At 41.3% G+C, this 17,578-nt stretch overlaps 1 protein-coding gene across 3 annotated transcripts in view; it reads right to left on the bottom strand.

Annotated features, from left to right (window-relative positions):
• BDNF (brain derived neurotrophic factor) overlaps positions 1–17,578 on the bottom strand; it is a 65,170-nt gene that overhangs the window by 45,070 nt on the left and 2,522 nt on the right. Inside the window, exon 1 of one of the 3 annotated variants that reach the window (XM_045290960.1) lies at positions 193–317. The exons of the other annotated variants lie outside the window; for them this stretch is intronic. The gene's annotated coding sequence lies outside the window, so the exon portion shown is untranslated. Of the gene's footprint in view, positions 1–192; positions 318–17,578 lie in introns of those variants that run through there. 3 annotated transcript variants of the gene reach the window in all.

Here is a 17,578-nt window from a genome sequence, read left to right as displayed (position 1 = left end):
CCGGGGGCTACCCGCGAGGGGTGCCGTGGAGAGCATCCCGGCGTGTTTCATTCATGAGCGCCCCCGAGGACGTCCCACCAAGTTCCTCGCTCCAGCCGGGCGGCCGAGGCAATGACAGGGCTCCCCGCAAGCCCCGCGCTGCTAGCCGGCCGGCCAGCCCGAGACGAAGGGCGAGAAAGAACGCGAACCCACCTTCTCAGTCACTACTTGTCAAAAGTACACATCAAGACAGCTGCCGGAGGGGAGACTGCGGCCCCAAAACTCTCAGACTCCTCTCTCTCTCTTTTTCCCTCTCTCCACGCTCCCTTCGTTTAAAAAGAAGGGGCGGCGGGGTGGGGTGGGGGTGAGTCTTGGGTGCCCGGTAGGTACTCCTGTTCCGCAGCAAAGAAGTTAAATTATTGATCGTGGCAATGGCATGGCGGAGGGAACGCTCGCACCCGCGGGGCGCGGAGCTCCATCTGATCTGGGCCGAGGCGGGGAGATCTCACGCTCGCCCGCGGGGGGCGAGGCAGCGGGCAGCCCTCGGCGCGGTGAATGGGGAAGTGGGGGGAGTCCGCGAGAGGGCTCCGCGGTGTCTTGACGCGCGCTGTCATATGATACCTCCGCTGCCTCGAAATAGACACTGGAGTGCACGAATTACCAGAATCAAAATTCAGCGCATTTAAAATGATACATCTTTTATTAGAAGAGTTCCGTTCCAGGGCATCGCATGCTTTTGCAGATGTTTGCTCTTCCAGCCTTAGCAAACACAACACACGTACGCCAATGCTTTTAATAACGAACCCGGGCGGTGAAAAATACAGATAAATAAATAAAAAAGCCTTCGATTTTCACCCGAGTCGGGGAGGAGCAGCTGGTTCCGTTCACCAGGGTCCTCCCCCCTCTGCCGCCGCCCCCGCCCCCGCCCCCGCCCCTCCACCTAACGGTTAACAGAGAGCAAATGGTCTTTTAGCCAAGACCCCAAGAGAAAACTTAAATGGCGCGGGTCCAGAGGACCATGTTCAATTAGCCATTTGACGAGCACTGTCGACGTTCTTCTACGGTGGACTCCTGCTCTAAAGCTGTCGCTCCTTCCCACTAATTCGACCGATTCGTAGGGCATTAAGGCAGATCGTAAAATTGTAGAATGGAAACAAGACTTTCGGACAGGGCTCCCTGGCTCAGGGTCCCCAGGACCTCCTAGAAGCATAACAATCTCTTGGGAGTGTGTTAACGTGCAGCCTCTTGCTTCTGAAATTGTGATTTTATAGGAGTGGAGTGAGTTCCAGAAATTAACGTTTGAAGGAGCACCCCAAGCAATTCAGATACATGCAATCTACTCATACTTTGAGAAACACTCTCCCCAAAGCTGCAAGAATGAGTTTCAGAGCAAGTCTCCCCTCCCCCACTTCAAATTTTGTAGTCTCTTATTTGTGTACATTTTTTACCACCACTACTCCTTGTAATCTCCAGGGGCTGGGACCTCATAATTGCTAAAACTCCTTACTGTAAGGATTTCCCTAAAAGCTCCAACATTCATTTTAGGAAAAGGAAAGCTGTATAAACAGTTTCCCTTCCTGGATGCTTAGCAAGAATGTGTTGCTGAACTGAATATATAATGGTATTCTATACTCTGTTCAATTTACTTAAGAGTTTACAGTTAACACAATGATTTCAGTTACAATTTAGAGGATCTAAAGACTGGTGACAGAAATGATTGGTCTCCTGTTATAAATCAGGAACCTGAGGGCTCAGTGCCATGATAGAATTTGCCCATCAGCACACAGCTAAGTGGCAGAGTTGAGACGTAAATGCTCACTTTAAACACCCCTGCTTCCCACCACTTGAAATAAATGAAGCTGTTTCTTGAAAGTGTTATGGGACGTGTGATCATTCAGAATGGCTGTGCAAACTGTTGTCAAGTTATTCAAATATATTCATATTCTTCAAGTGTCACACGTTTTGCTTTGTACCTCTGTCAACCTGATGGGAACACACAACCAATACAAACTACTCTAGAGCACAGATGGTGGAGTTTATTGTGGAATTTTTAATTTCTATGAAATTGCTGGCTAGCCAGACAGCAAGAAGGAATAGAACATAGTAAACTAGGGCTGTCCACCTCAAAGAACCTCTGTATTGGTTCCCCGGGGTGTAAGCTGATGCAGAACTATTTATTGTAGTATCTCAATATAATTCAGCAGGTAAGTTTCATAAAACAAAACACACATGTACACGGGTTTATTTTACATAGAACAGGAAAAACCTTTGATCTCAACATCTTTTTAAAATAATAACTTTATGTAACTTTAAACTGAGCCTTATTTGCAACTTTTTATTTGCTTGAAAGTGAAGTGATTCACCTAGGTTTTAATTCGTAATTGTGGTTTACTTCTTGTCTGAATAGACCCAGCACACCGATGCCCAGAATCTGAGCTAGTAGTGTCAATGCAGCAGAGGGAATCTCTAAACTCTAAGCTCACATTGCCAGCTCAGCATTTTTACTGAAGGGAAAGGTGCATGAATTTCTGACTTGTGGATCCATGGCCCCCGTCTTATTTTTGCGCTCCCTTGACGTGATATAAATGCATGTTTGTATCACTCCTTTCCAGTGTGTGGTGCAATCTTACTGAGAAAAAGGCAGAGGATTCAGAAATGGTAGAATGTTTAGAAATAGAAGATCAAATGCCAATGTGGAGACACTTTCTGATGAGTCAGACCTAGCAATCTCTCTGCCCTTTCTAAACTTCCTATTTCTTTATTATATGATCACACTAACAGTAAGAGACTGGACTTAAAATATTTGTCCTTCTGCCTTATTTTATGCTGAAAACCAGTGAGGCCAAGATGAAGTAGGTGCACAAGGGCTTTGCGTGGGATTCTGGGTGTTTTTTGTTGTTGTTTTGTTTTATTTTGCTTAAAAAGCATACAAAGATAGTCTGAAAAGGTTTAAGGTAACGCTGTTCACAAAATTATTTATCTATGGTTATCAAGGGTAATGCTGAGGAGATAAAGCATGCATTTCTGATTTTTTAAAGTGCATACTTGTTTCTGATGGGAATGATAAATAGCCAAGTATCCCTGTTTTGGTAGAGTTTAATGATTTGAACATTTTCTCTATTCTCAAAAGCCCATTTCACTTTTGTGGGGCTTAAAATTAATTTTGAATTAATTTAAAGGGAAATAGGAGTGTGTGTGGTGGGAGAGGGGGTTAATGGCCTAAAATGCTCCACATGCAGTGCTCCAGAGGGGAAGCAGTCAGGAAGAAATGTGAATTCCCATCTATTCCTGTCAGGAAATATAAACTAATCCTCATTACTCAAGTGGGAACAGAGGCTGCAAGCTCAGATTTGACATTGACATAATTTTTTTCTATTAATAATTTTAATTGGCTGGAATTAGTACTACAACCAACTGAAAGCATTTTGTTTAATTATGTTTACTTAAGTGCCTTAGTTACTCCTGCCTTCAGTCTTCTTTGCAGAAAACGAAATATTTGGTTGGCTAGAGTCCCCTTTGCTTGGTCTTAAAAAGGGCTGGAAACTGAAGTAGGTAATCAGCACTGGGAAATAATAAGTAAAAGAGGTCTTCCCTGCTGAGCAGAGTGGCAAAGATGTTTTCCAGTTCACCCTGGAGAATTCAAAGCCCCATCCAGTGAAGAACTGTGTCACTACAATCCTCCAAATTACTGAGTAATGCCTGTCCTGATCAAATCCTTACAGGAGGAACGATTGCCTCGGTAGTTGAGGGGATTTGAACAAGAAGTGTATTCCATCCTTGTAAAATTTTCATGAACCATACTATAACTTCATATCATACTCAGATGAGTCTGCCTTGGTCAACACCTGTTAGAGGACTTGTGTAAGCTAACACAGTCTTTAGTGGTGGACCACAGTCAGGAAATGTTAGCATGGCCGAGAACAAGGAGAAGAGAATTAGGGGGTCAAAAACTGACCACATCTGGGAATAATATTTAGCTGGATCAAGAAAAATGGCACAGAAACTATTTTGAAACGACAGAGACTAATCCCCAAACATATGAGAATCATCAAATTGTAACCCTCTCAGATTTTCCCTAAGAACATTTAAAAATTAAGAGTAAAGAGTAAACCAATAAAGAATTGGTTTACATATCATAATATTTCTACAAGCATGGCCAAAAGGAGTATGAGATAGCAGACACTGGGTGAAAGTAAGCTGAAAAATGCTAACTGACTGGTATCTTTTGGTACTATTGCGAGAAGAGCCATCAGATCTATCAAATTTAAAGCCAGGGGTTTCAGGATATTGAATTAAATATATGAGCAGATGGCTTGCTTGCTCTCTTTCTCTCAACTCCGCTATTTAGGTTGTCTGATGATAGCAATGAAAGGATTCCTATTGGTAATTTCTATGTTCGAAGTAAAAATGCATAGAAAAGTAGAAAAAGGTCTGTAAATGGACACTTAATTTAGACTACAATGATCACCGAACTTCCCAAAGTCCTATTTTTAAAACACCTTAAGAATTCAGAATTCACCGTGTTTTTTCCACGATGATGATACATACATAAACATAGTACTTGTCGACTTTCCCAATGACCATTTCATTTTGACCTTCACTTCATAGATGAGTTGATTCAATTGGTGAAAACTTGTTAAGCACCTGATAAGTGTTAGATGTTGCTCTGTGGCTTATGACACAGGCCCATGAATAAAAGCACACCGCGGCACTTCTAGTACCCCTATTCAAGGAAACGAAACTGTCTTGTCACTCTGCGTCACTTGTGAATTTGTCAAGGGCAGGAGATTATGTTTTGATTTATTTTCCCTCATCATAAGGTTGATGTATAGAAAGATCAATATAGGATCCACATGCTTTTAATGGTCAGGTGACAGTGATATACAGTTCCCAAAGTTGGAGTGGCATTGTGATCAATGCCTTAATTACTGTTAATTGGCAGTGTTTTACCAAAATCCCAAACCAAACTTACTACCATAGAGTTGATTCCACCTCATAGGAACCCTATGGGGCAGAGGTTTGACCGCTAACCTTGCAGTTCACCGTCCAACACTTGACCCACTATGCCGCTGGGGATCCTTTGGTGCTTTATTCACTGCCATCGAGTCCGGTCTGATTCATAGTGACCTTATAGGACAGGGTAGAACTGCCCTGTGGGTTCCTGAGACAGTAATTCTTCAGGAGCAGAAAGCCTCATCTTTCTCCCAAGGAGAGGCTGGTGGTTTCAAACTTTTGACCTTAAAGTTAGCAAGCCAACACATAACCAACCAAGTGCTTTACAGAGGGGGACAAATAATGAAGGATATTAGATATGATTAAAGCGAATAATCTTTCTAAAAATGATTAGGTACACTACAGAAAGCACTCTAGGAGGGATCTTAAAGAACATCGATGCACTGTGGGATAAGGATTGTGGTGCTAACTTTGAGGTTGGTGGTTCAAACTCACTCTAGCTAGGGGAGAAAGATGAGGCTGTCTGCTCTTCTAAAGGTTTTCAGGCTGGAAAACCCCACGGAGTAGTTCTACTTTGTCCTATGGAATTGATTTGAGTTGGAATCTACCTGATGGTAGTGAGTTTTAGGAAGAATCGGAAGATATTATCCCAGACTTCTCACTACTCCTAGGCCTATTATTGCAGACCAGGGAAGTAGATTATACATGTACCCTTTTTTCAGAGGATCTTTTTAGAATCCGACAAGGTTGTTCCTTGGAAGTTCTGGCTTGTAACACAGTTTTGTTCTTGTTGCAATTTATATTGTTTAATTTCATCCAACCTTAGTGAAGATGGAGAACAGCTGCCTCCTAACCCTCCTTGTGTTATTAAGTCACCACTCAGACTTTTCTCAGAGTGAGAGATCAGACCTCACAACCTTTCTTCATAAACTCCATCTTCCATCCCATTAATCATTCCCCTTGGTCTACTCTGGACCTCCTCCAAGGTCTCCATATTCTTCTCAGAATGTAGAGTCCCAAACTAGACATGAGTGTGAAATTATCCAGAGCTCAGGAAATACGGGAGTCATGAATTATCTGAACACAGCTGTTGGGAAAAACTCAAGAGAAGATTCAGTCAGATTGACAAATCCTCCCATGGCAACTTAGAAATAGAAGTAGTTGCTTAAAACAAAGACGAGCTGTCCTGTCAATGCTATATCTTCTATCCTTAGCTTTCAGATAAAGCATTTTCAAAAGAAAGAAGTCTTGACTAGAAGATGTATTGTTGTTGTTGTTAGGTGCCAAGTCAATTCTGACCCACAGCAACCCTATGCATAACCGAACGAAACATTGTACGGTCCCGCAAAGTCTCACAATTGTTCCTTTGCGCCACCCCATTGCTGCAGCCTCAGTATCAAGCCCTCTCATTGAGGGCTTCTTTTCCACTATCCCTCCACTTTCCCGAGCATGGGGGCCCCCAGGGACTGCTCTCTGCTGGCCATGTGTCCAAAGGACCCAAGGTGCAGTCTCGCCATCCTTGCCTCTAAGAAGCACTCTGGCCGTGCTTCTTCCAAGACAGGTTGGTTTGCCCTCTCAGCAGTCCATGGCACTTTATTATATTTTCCTCCTCAACTGTATTTTTTAAGAACAAGTGATTTTTTTCTGGGCTCTAGTTAACATCCCAAGGTTGAAGCCTTACACTGCTAAAGTGAGATCGCGTTTTCATGTTTGGGGTGTTCATATTTTGATGTAATAAAACAATTATACATTTTAAAACAAACCATTATATTTTAAACTGATTTCTCTTACAATAGAAGCTATGGAACACTATATTATTTTCCAAGCTTGCACCTTCTCCCAAATTATATAATTTTCTTTATCTTGTCTTCACACAGAAACTAATCCCCCCCCCAAAAGTAAATAAAAAAATCAACCGAGTGCCATACATGTGAATCATACTAACCAATGATGCCAAGAATCTGAATCGCTCATTTTTCAGGTACATCTCCATTACAACTTCACAATCTCATATGACCAAATATATTGAGCCTTCTCGTTCTCTCTCAGGTGGTAGTTCAATGGTGAAGGGCTGGGTTGCTTACCAAAAGGTCAGCAGTTCGAACCCACCAGCTGCATGGCAGAAGACAAGACCGAGCTATCTGTCCCTCCGTGTGGGGCAGCCTGACCGTCATACAAGGCCGTTGTGAGTGAGAATCAACTTGACAGCATGCACCAACAATTCTCTCTGGCCCAGCTAAAGACATCAGTGATCCACAAAATGCCATTCCCACAAGAGCACATCCATCAATACAGTTGTCCCAAGGAAAAAAACTAGATCAGAACTGGAATGAAATTGACATCCTAAGAAAAAGCTAGGTAGGAGAGAACATTTACTTCCCATTCATAATACCATTCTGAGAAAATGTCGAGGGATTCAGTGTCCAAAAGGGAATTACTAAGAGTATTTGCTGTAAATCTGAAAACATTTCTGAAACCTTAGCCTGCCAGGTTCAGTCTTCAAGAAGTGATGAGTCTAGTTTGACCTAAGAAAGGGCAATGTCGATAGACAGGGAAATAAAATCTTTCATAAAAGTTGAGAACAGAGAATGAGACAGACTGAGGTATGGACCTGCAAGAGCAGAACCATTTCCTTAAATCCCAAGATTCCGTAATTCAGACAGGGAAAGGACTCCTCTTGAGGCCACTGTTTATGTACACTTACTCAAAATACTCACACGCGCTGCCATCAAGCCAGTTCTGACTCCTAGTGACCCTACTGACTGACCTGTGGGTTTCTGAGATTGTGAATCTTGATGGGAGTCAAGCCTCATCTTTCTCATGCAGAGCCTACTTGTGGTTTGGAACTACCAACCTTGTGGTGAGCAGCCCAGCACGCTCAGAAAAACATATTTTCTGTTTCTGGGCAGTAGTGATGACTTGGAGGGAATGTAGCAGGGAGGAACTGCAGGGCAAGGTAACTAATTTAAGAAATCAGATGCTGATGACACGATACAAATGAAATATATTTCTGGATGCAAATGCAGATCACACTTAGCCTTTTGCAAGTCAGCCACCATGTTGAATTAGAAAAACGAGGACTCAACACTTGTTTTATTACCAAATTCCATGCCCCTCCCAAATGCAGTAAAATGCTTAGCATTGAAAGTGTTCTATTTCATAAACATATTTTCCTAAAGGCCATGCATCACCTGCTTCTTATGTCGAATACCTATTGCCTTCCATTTTTCCTGTACACAAAAAGCTACTTGGAGTAAAAATAAGTTGAACGTCATGAAAGACAATCTTGCTAACCTAATCTCCATGATGCCAAGTTGTCTTTAAAACTTCAAATTCCAAATTATTCTTAATTATTTGTTTGAATTATTGAAGTTTCCAATATTATATTTTTTATAAATGTAGTTTTAGAAACCTGCATGATTTATTTATATGATTTCCCCCCTGCTTACCTAGGAAGTGCTTATGAGATATTTAAGTTCCCCTCCATGGAACTGCTGCGTAGAGCACAGTGTAGGAACAATATGTAATGGTATGATCCACCACCAAAGCAGAAGTGTCATAGAAAGGACAAAGAAACTGCCCTAAATTGTAGTTATCTGGTAAATTATGTGTTAGAAAGTATAAATTTTAAATCAATCAACATTATCTAACACGTATAACTTTTTAAATAAGTATAATATTAGGGTTAAAAATCATTTTAAGGGTAACAAATCAGCCTTCTTCCCCATCCAGGGTGAAGATGGGGAATGGAGAAGCATTTTATCCCTAAAAAACAAATAAAGATACTATGAATCTCAGGGGGAAACAAAATCTAGAACCAAATGCAATAACTCTGAAAATAAAAGTAATGCTATGGGACTCAATGGAATTTGAGGTTTCAATTAATCTTGTCTTAGCTAGTATCTTAATCTTAAAGTAACTGTGGATAGTTAAGAAGCATGAATTACAATTTGTTTTGCTTGACATTTTGAAATTAATAACATCTTATTACCATGCTACTAGCATTTTCAAAACATGCTTATATATTTAGTAACTAAGTTATTATATGCCTAACACTTTATTTATTTATTTTTTAAATGGTAATTCAAATTTTTCTCTGACTATCCATTGTTTTCATTGCTGGAAAATGGAAAAACTATTATTGCTATGTGATACAGTTGTAAGGTCCAGCTTGTTTTGATGGGAGGCTGAGGACTCCAGTCAAGAGAAGTCCAGTCTTGAGGTTTAAAGCCTATCATCTTCTGAAAATGTGACTGGGCAAATCGCCTTGGTGGTTGAAGCTTGTCCACATAGATACTCTAAGTTCCACCCGAAAGTCTGTTGCATGCACTGAGGACTCTCCACTACTGTGCGTCTTAGTTGCCCTATCAATGGCACGAGAGTGGTGAGTTATAAGCTGTGGTTGCCAAACCTACAAGACATCAGAACGCAGGACACTTAACTCAGAAAAACACAAATGATTTCTTTGATTTCAATGCACTAGAGGAACTAGGGAACTAGATCATCTTTAATGTAATTCTTTTCCATCTACATTTGGACTCCTTGTAGGAACTGTGTATCCTTTGGCAAACTAATCATGGAAATCATGAAATTACTTCCCCAAACTTGAGCCTTGAGCCAAGACAAGGTTTAATAGATGTCAATCTTTTATATACCAGGAACCCTGGTAGCATAGCGGTTACCCTTTGGGCTGCTGATTGTAAAATCAGCAGTTGAAACCCACCAGCCACTCCTCAGAAGAAAGATGCTTTCTGCTCCCCAAAAGACTTACAGCAAAGGAGCAATTCTACTTTGTCCCATGGAATTGCTATGAGTTGGCATAAACTTGATGGCAGCATCAAGTTGGAGTTTGCTTTTTGGTCTATCCTGTACATGTGGGGACACTATTGGTTCAATGATGGAATTCTCACCTTCCATGAGGGAGAACCCAGTCTGATCACAGCTGGGGATGGTTTTGGAGTAGGCAGCTTTTCTTCAGACAACTGATACGATGACAGGTAGGAACAATAATCGTTCCCATTATTCTGGCAAGGTAAAATGCCCTTGAAGATCATCCTTTTCTTCTGGACTGGCTTCTGAGCCCTAAGACATATAAGCATATTTGATACACGTGTCCTTAACCCAGCCCTCACCCGATTGAGAGATCAGAGTCCTTCCCTGTAAACATCAGAGAAGAGATGGGAGGGGGTGTCCCTCATGGGCCTTTGCATCACGGATCCCTCACTTTGACAGCTTTGCCAATCACTGACTTGGGCTTTCTCAGATTGATTGGTGTGCATCCCACCCTTAGTTTAAAGCCTTCCAGGAGGAAGATGCATGAGATTTATCAGAGAGTAAATCTGTGACTATCTTTCCTATTCTACCTCCCAGCATAGTCTTTATAACCAGTATCCAGTATCCCAAAAGACCCAGACACCAGTTTCTGGCACTCTCTGAAATAAGATGGTATTTCCAGAGAAGTTCCAAGTTTGGAGTAGAGGCTTTAGAGGAAAAACACTAAATTGAACATGCCAAAAACCAAAAGCCCCACTGTCACTGAGTCCATTCCAACTCATAGTGGCTCTACAGGAGAGAGAACTGTCTCATAAAGTCAGCAAGGCTGTAATAAGAGAAGCAGACTACATTGGATGATGGGTTCAAACTGCGAGCCTTTGGGCCGGGAGCTGAGTGCTTTAACCACTGAGATACCAGGCTCCTTGAATTGCACAAGGAAAGCCAATAAACATTTCAGTCCCCAGCAGGGAATGTAAGCCTTACAATTATGTTTTGGGCTGTGCTTGGTCATCTTCTTCTGCTCCATATCTATAAACAATATGTTAGCTTTGGAGGTTTGTCATCCTCTTCAGAGAGGGCGTCCCTCCATCGTAGCATCTGCAGAACTATAGCTAGCAACAGTTTGAAAAGGCAAACTTATGAAATGACTTCTAAACACACCAAATCCTAATCTAAACAATTTATAATGTTTCTTACTCAACAACTCTCAGAAGTTAACTAACTTGGAGCTGCCCTAAGCAAATTAAGAAAGACGTTAGACATCATCCTTTGGGTTAAGAAGCTAGAGTAAGTGGAAGGAAGAGCTGTAGGTGAAGAATTCCAGATTCTAATCTTTCTCTGCAATGATTACACATGTGTGTGTATATGTATGTATGTATATAGTCCTGGACAATTCTCTTCATTGGTAGGGTTTTGAGCACACTGAAAATTATAATCATGATAGCTCAGTTTGCATAGGAATTTACAATTCAGTTTATTGATTGAAAGGAAGCTTTGGAATTAGATCTGTGTTTGAATTCAGCGTAGCCACTTACTGACTGCTAATTTAGCACACATTTCATTAATCCTTCTATACCTTAATTTATCTTTAAGAATAGAAAGGGTAATAACTCCTCCTACCTAGAAAAATTGCTGAGAGAAGTTCATGAACTTTGGAAATGCACAATATTCACTCTACTGAGCTCAGTAAAGTTATATTTTATTGTTAATTTGTTTGATCCTCACAAAATATTTTACATATGATCCCTCTCTTCAATTTATGACTGTAAAATTTGGCTTCATAAAAGAGATAATGCTTAGATTTGAAACTCTTTCATTAGTTATCTATGATTCACAATAATTGCAGGGGAAAAAAGCACTTAATGCCATTAATTTTGAGATTCTTATTCTGGTAAAGGTATCTTAAGAAAAAAATGTATACAAACCTTTTGAAAATGGAAGATCCAAATAAAATATGGGTGATTACCAGTGGATGGGAGGGAGGGGTAGGGACAGGGAGAATTTAAGGAACCAGAAAACTTTGGGTTTGATTTGAGCTTTTCTACTTAAAATTAGCTGTGTCCTTTTGGGTAAGTTAAACTTAATTCTAGTTTCTTTATTTATACAATCTGAATATTATTTATTTTAGAGAGTCTCTCTGAGGATTGCATAATATACATCAAACGCAAAACAAAGAATTTAACACTGGCTAAGTACACAGCGAAAATGACCCTTCTCTATCAAATTTGCATACAGAGCAACAATAATGTATTGTAGTACAGTAATACCATGAAAGAAGAGTTTTAATAGTCTATGCAGGTTAATGAGGTCACATCAGATCTCTATGGCAAAAGATTGAATTCGTGGCTTATCTTAACTTTTGTCTGTATTTCAGCAGAGCAACAGATTACTAGTGAAGGATCCCTGGTAATATAGTGGCTATGAGTTGGGCTGTTCACTGCATGGTCTGCAGTTCGAAACCACCAGCTGCTCTTCGGGAGAAAGACTGGACTTTCTAATCCTGAGAAGAGTTAGTCTCAGAAACCCACAGGGGCAATTCTATTCTGTCCTGTGGGGTCACTATGAGTAGACATTGACTCCATGGTGGTGAGTTTGAGGTTCTGGTGGTGGTACTAAGGATATATGAGTATTTCAGAACAGTGGCAAGCTCAAATAGAAACATGCCTCTTATTGATATTTCTGTACTTAATTTTCTTGACTTTTCTTCTCTCTTCTCCATTCATGCTCTAGTCCAAAGGCTAGATGTTTATGGAGTCTTGTCCAATGGCATAGTGGTTGTGCATAGGGCTACCATCCAAAAGGCCAGCAGTTCGGAAACTCATGGGCAGTTCTACCCTGTTGTATAGGGTTACTATGAGTTGGCATCAACTTGATGGCAATGAGTATTTTGTTTTTCTCCCTACAGTAGTATTATTACTAAGGCTAATAGGTAATTGATATCTTTCCTTGAATCTGGATATGAATTAGTCCCAGCCCCTTCTAACACTGAGTATGAATGTATGCGTATTATGAAGGAATTTCTAGGTATGTAACACGTACTCTGGAAATTAAACTCTTAGAGTGCTTTCTTCTGCTGTTTAGGGCAATTGGTTGAATCCTTTCTTGAGTGTATTTAACATTCACTCAGATATTAAAAGCTTGGCAAAGTACCTTCTGTCCTCAGTGGTGGTCCAGAAAATGCCCACAGCTGGTCAAAATGCCTCATACAGAAATAATGCACTTTTCTTTGTATTGAACTGTTGAACTCAGAGGTCACATGTTGCTAAACTTGGCTTTGAGAAACTAGACTTTTAAGATGTAGTTTTTAAAAAACTAATACTTTGAAATATATTTTTCCATTTGCCTAAAATAGAACTTGGGAATGATGTCTGTCATTCTTAGTGCTTCAGAAGTTATTTTAAATATGGCATCTTTATAAAAGTCAATAGCTGCCTCATCAAAGGGCAATCATGTCCAGTGTGGGTGGCTGTGCCAATTGTTTTTGAACTACTGCAGCAATTTAGCCAATCCCAGGGAATGGCTTGCAGCCTTTCTACACCCACATTTTTTCTTAATTATCTCTACCAGGCTGAGTTAGCTAAGGACAGATCTATAGCATTTCCTGGATGTCAAAATGCCCACACACCTTCTGCAATCCTTGGGCTACCAGCTCCCTTTTATGTTTCTCCTGGTTGGTCCATCTAATTATCTATTATTCTGTATATATCATGCAATATTTATGAGGCACAGACAATTTCAGGATCGAATATCTTGATTTTAAAAGAAAATAACATTAAAAAATGAACTTCTTGCATAAAGAAAATAACCATTTGATAGTGGGTCTCTTATCACTCCTGTTTTAAAAATTACCTGCTGAAGTTTGAGATCATTATTTAGTTTGAATGTTTCCAAGTCATTGTATCTCATAAAATGATAGATTCAACACCTAGATTTCTACCATGCTGAGTTCAAATAAGTTGCTTTGATTTTTCAAATGGGCTTTCAAACAATCAAGTTAAAAACTGGTGCTTCTCCAAATTGAGGATCATAAAATGGTAATGGGCTATAGGCCTTTTTTTCCACCAAGAAATAGTTACCGATCACATCTTCTATATTGCTCTAACTTAGAGAGAGACGAAATGGAACTTAGAGTTTATCCTGTTTTGTGTGTTAGCTAATAGAAATGGAAAGTTATTGACTTTTTCTAGCTACTAACTGCTAGTTGGGAGCAAAATATGAAACTAGGCTTTTAAACGAGTTCACTCTCCCTTCTTTAAAAAGACAAGCATTGAGTCCAACCCCTCCACGGGATCACAGCAAATAAGGGGCCTATCTTTGTAATATTTGACCTTGTTTATTGATGACTCTCCTGAGTCCAATACAGTTAATGGTATATAGTAGGCTGTCAATTCATATTTTTAGAATAAAATTATGAATGTTGGAGTTTCTATAGAAAGTACACCTCTTAACCAGAGTGGGAAATAGCCAGTGAAGCTCATGGTCCCCATAAGTATCAGAGTATCTCCCAAGATAAGCAAGTGACCAGACACCCAAGACTGGGATGAAATTCCATAGGGTTAAAAGAAAACAAGGCATCATGAATTCATGCATCAGATAATGGGCTGGGCTCTGTGACCTCTGAGATCCTTTCCAGCCCTCAGACCTCTGAGTCACAAGTCAAAGTAATGTATTTCTTGGTTTGGGCTCTTCCTAATCTCTGTGTTTGTTTCAGGGCTTCAAACTGGTTCACTCTGGCTCAACTCCCTCCTGAGACTTTGCCTTGCCCGGCCCAGATACACCTTTTCATTATCTGTAAAAGGTGATTGATTATTACTGACACCATCGGAACAAGCCTGTTCAAGAGCTCCCAAAGCATCGCATGCATATAAAGCACCGTTACTAGTGAGCGGAATACAAAGTCTGCTCTCCCTATCATCTGGTCACTTCTGAGTCTACATAGGACTTCTTCAGACTGTTGCAAAAAGAGAAAGGGAAGTCCACCTGAATTTGTGAAAACCCAGAATAAACACCCTCAAATTTTCCAAATGAAGATGGAGGCAGGGATGAGGAATATTTTTTATCGGGTTTATGGTGTGTAAGGTATTATTCTATATGGAACATGTATGCCTTTCTTGGGAGTCTTGGGAGATACTTGTTCAAGTTATAGCTGTCATTGATAAAGAAAGAAGGAAGACATCATCATTTTGAAATATGGTAGCTGACAGGCCACAAAAAGGAGAACATTTGCATTTGCATTGTTTAAGAATTTAATCTTTCTCCCCTTGATTATAGCCCCTCCTGCTTTCCATAAACTCTCACTACTTAGGTTCCTCACTTGGAGGGTAGCATGTAAAGTTCTTTACCTGGATTGTGACCCTGCCTGTGAAATGCTCACTAAAAGCACACACACACATACTCACATATAGGCAGTCACACACACATACTCACATACAGGCAGTCACACACACACACACACACACACACACACACACACACCAGTAATAGATCACTAGCCAAGAAAGATAATTTGAGTTCTTTCTGAGGTAACAGTTGTAAAATTAAAATAGGCAACTCATTAAATTATCCATAGAGTGAAAAGAGAGCTACAAAAATAGATATATTCTGGCAAGTCAGTGCTTTGCAGAACAAATTTAGTTTTAAGCACATTTTAAAAATCAGATGGTATCAGTTCCAATTCTAATGCGTTTAAATAGTCAGATCAGTTTGTCCTAATTAAAAGCAAAGATTAGCTCCACACGTCTTTACTAGAAGTATATTTAATAAAAAAATATGTTCATTTAGACCTCAGTTTAGCTGACAGATTGCAAGCAATATGATCAAGTGAATGGTATTTGAACAAGTTGGAGTCTTGCCCCAAGATCACAGAATTAAAAACAAAAAACTCTTTGTGTGTCATGCTTTAACGCTGGTTTTCCTCTATTCTGTGTGTGTGTGTGTGTGTGAGAGAGAGAGAGAGAGAGACTAATTATTATCTGTTTTGTGGTCATCCTTGCCTTCTCTCTCTCTCACTGCCTAATTTTGAATACTGTTTCTGATTGAAGCCTACCCTAGAGGACAGGCCAAGAAAAGGAAACTAAATCCACCAGTTTCTTTTCTTATTGCGATTTTAGATGGGAGATTTGATAGGGAAAGAGTCTGACAAAATGAATGAGTCAGCTTATGAATGTGACGCTAGCTCTTTTTAGGTAGGGCCTTCTTTCCAATTCTCCATAGCCAATTGACAAATAGTTTGTAAGCCAGCAAATCCCTTGTTTTTAAAATCCCCATTTACTGCCTTGACCATCCGATTTCCCTGCTTTACAATAACTAGTACTCTGGTTCAATCAAGTGACAATGTTGCACAGAAAGAGAATGTCACAGTGACAACAGTGCCTGCTCATGGGTGTCTTCTTCCCAGCCCAGTTGGCCAAGTCCTTTCACAGACACTCTGGTCTATCCTCCCCAGAGTGCTGTGTGGTAAGTCTTACTATCAATGACACTGAAAAGGCTACCGGCAGGATGCATCTATTTTCATCAGAATCAATACTGATATATTCCATTGGGGGAGCTAGACAAAGCTAAAACCTCACAGAAATGTTAATATGCAAGACCAGGGTATGAAAGCAGGCTAAATTACTGCTAACATTTAAGATGGAAACATTCGGTTTCTCTGTTGTTTTTTTTAACCTCCCTTCATTTTAACTCCACCGCCAACAGGACAACGGAAATGTCTCGCCCTGGTGCCTGGGAGCTCCACGTAAATATACCTAGACCGTGACAGGAGACGCACCGGTCTTAAAGTGACATTCATTTCCACCACGGATGCTTTAGGCAAAACCCTTTCAGCTCCTAAGTGGAGGGTGTGTGTATGTGTGTGTTTCAAAGAGGATGACGTGACACTTTTGAGGTTTATTTAAGTGGTTAAAGATCTTGAGGTTACTAGAATTAGACTGTTAAGCATTTTCCCTGGTCTCCCAGAGATGCGAAATCTACAATTTTCTCGGTTCAACTGTCAGATAAACTGGCAATTCGACTAAAAGGATAATATTCCCTTAACGATGCATTCGTGTGAAGCCCTAGCAACTGTACTGGCAGCAGGGAGGAAACGCGAGCAGGGGATGGCGCGGGGAGAGGAAACGCTGCGATTTAGAGTGACAGATGATTTTTTTTCTAATCCATCAAGCCGCCTCAAAAAGTCACAATATTTACACCTCTTCCTTGGAGGATTAGAATCCAGAGACAGGCAGACAGAAAAGAAGGGGGAGGGGCGGGGGGCGTGTAAAATCCCGACCGGTTGCTACTTGATCGGGAAGAAACGAGCGTTGCACCTTTAAATCCTGCTCTTCCATTCCCCGTCCCCTTCCCCCCTCCCCCTCCGCCCCCTGGGTTTTTGCAATAAATCTCCTGGTTCTGCGTTCATCCCTGCAGATCCGTATTTAAAACAGCACCATCTGGGAAGGGTGGGTGGCAATGGTGATGCGGACGCCTTGGAGTTCCTTTGCAGCACGCTTGGAATTGCATCAGACGGATCAGAAATCCCCCCGCCCCCAGCCCGGCCCCTCCCCGCCCCGCCCCTCGCGTAGATCCGCCCGAGAAACGGCTGAATCTCGGGAGGACCTGCGCCCCATTCGCTGCGGGCTGGCTCCGTCAGGCTGGCTCCCTTTGTGTGCCCAGCAGCCTGTCACCGTCATCTGATCCTAGTACCTTTTCTGCCCCCCCTCCCCCTTCTGAATTGTCAGTCTCCTTGCGTTGCCCACGAACCCCCGCAGGTCTCCACCTGCGTGGGGTTAGGAGTCTTGGGTTCCCTGGGACAGTTGAGTCTGGAGTTTCGCAAATAGGTTTCCCCCTCCGCCGCCCCCGCCCCAAGCCTTCGCCCTCGGAGGAAGACAGGGCG

Source organism: Echinops telfairi, unplaced genomic scaffold, assembly GCF_000313985.2.
Source record: "Echinops telfairi isolate 266 unplaced genomic scaffold, ASM31398v2 ScPeMD7_60;HRSCAF=208, whole genome shotgun sequence".
In the NCBI taxonomy this organism is placed as follows: domain Eukaryota; kingdom Metazoa; phylum Chordata; class Mammalia; order Afrosoricida; family Tenrecidae; genus Echinops; species Echinops telfairi.
The sequence above is the reverse complement of the archived record's forward strand: the minus strand, read 5'-3'. Positions and strand labels throughout refer to the sequence as shown.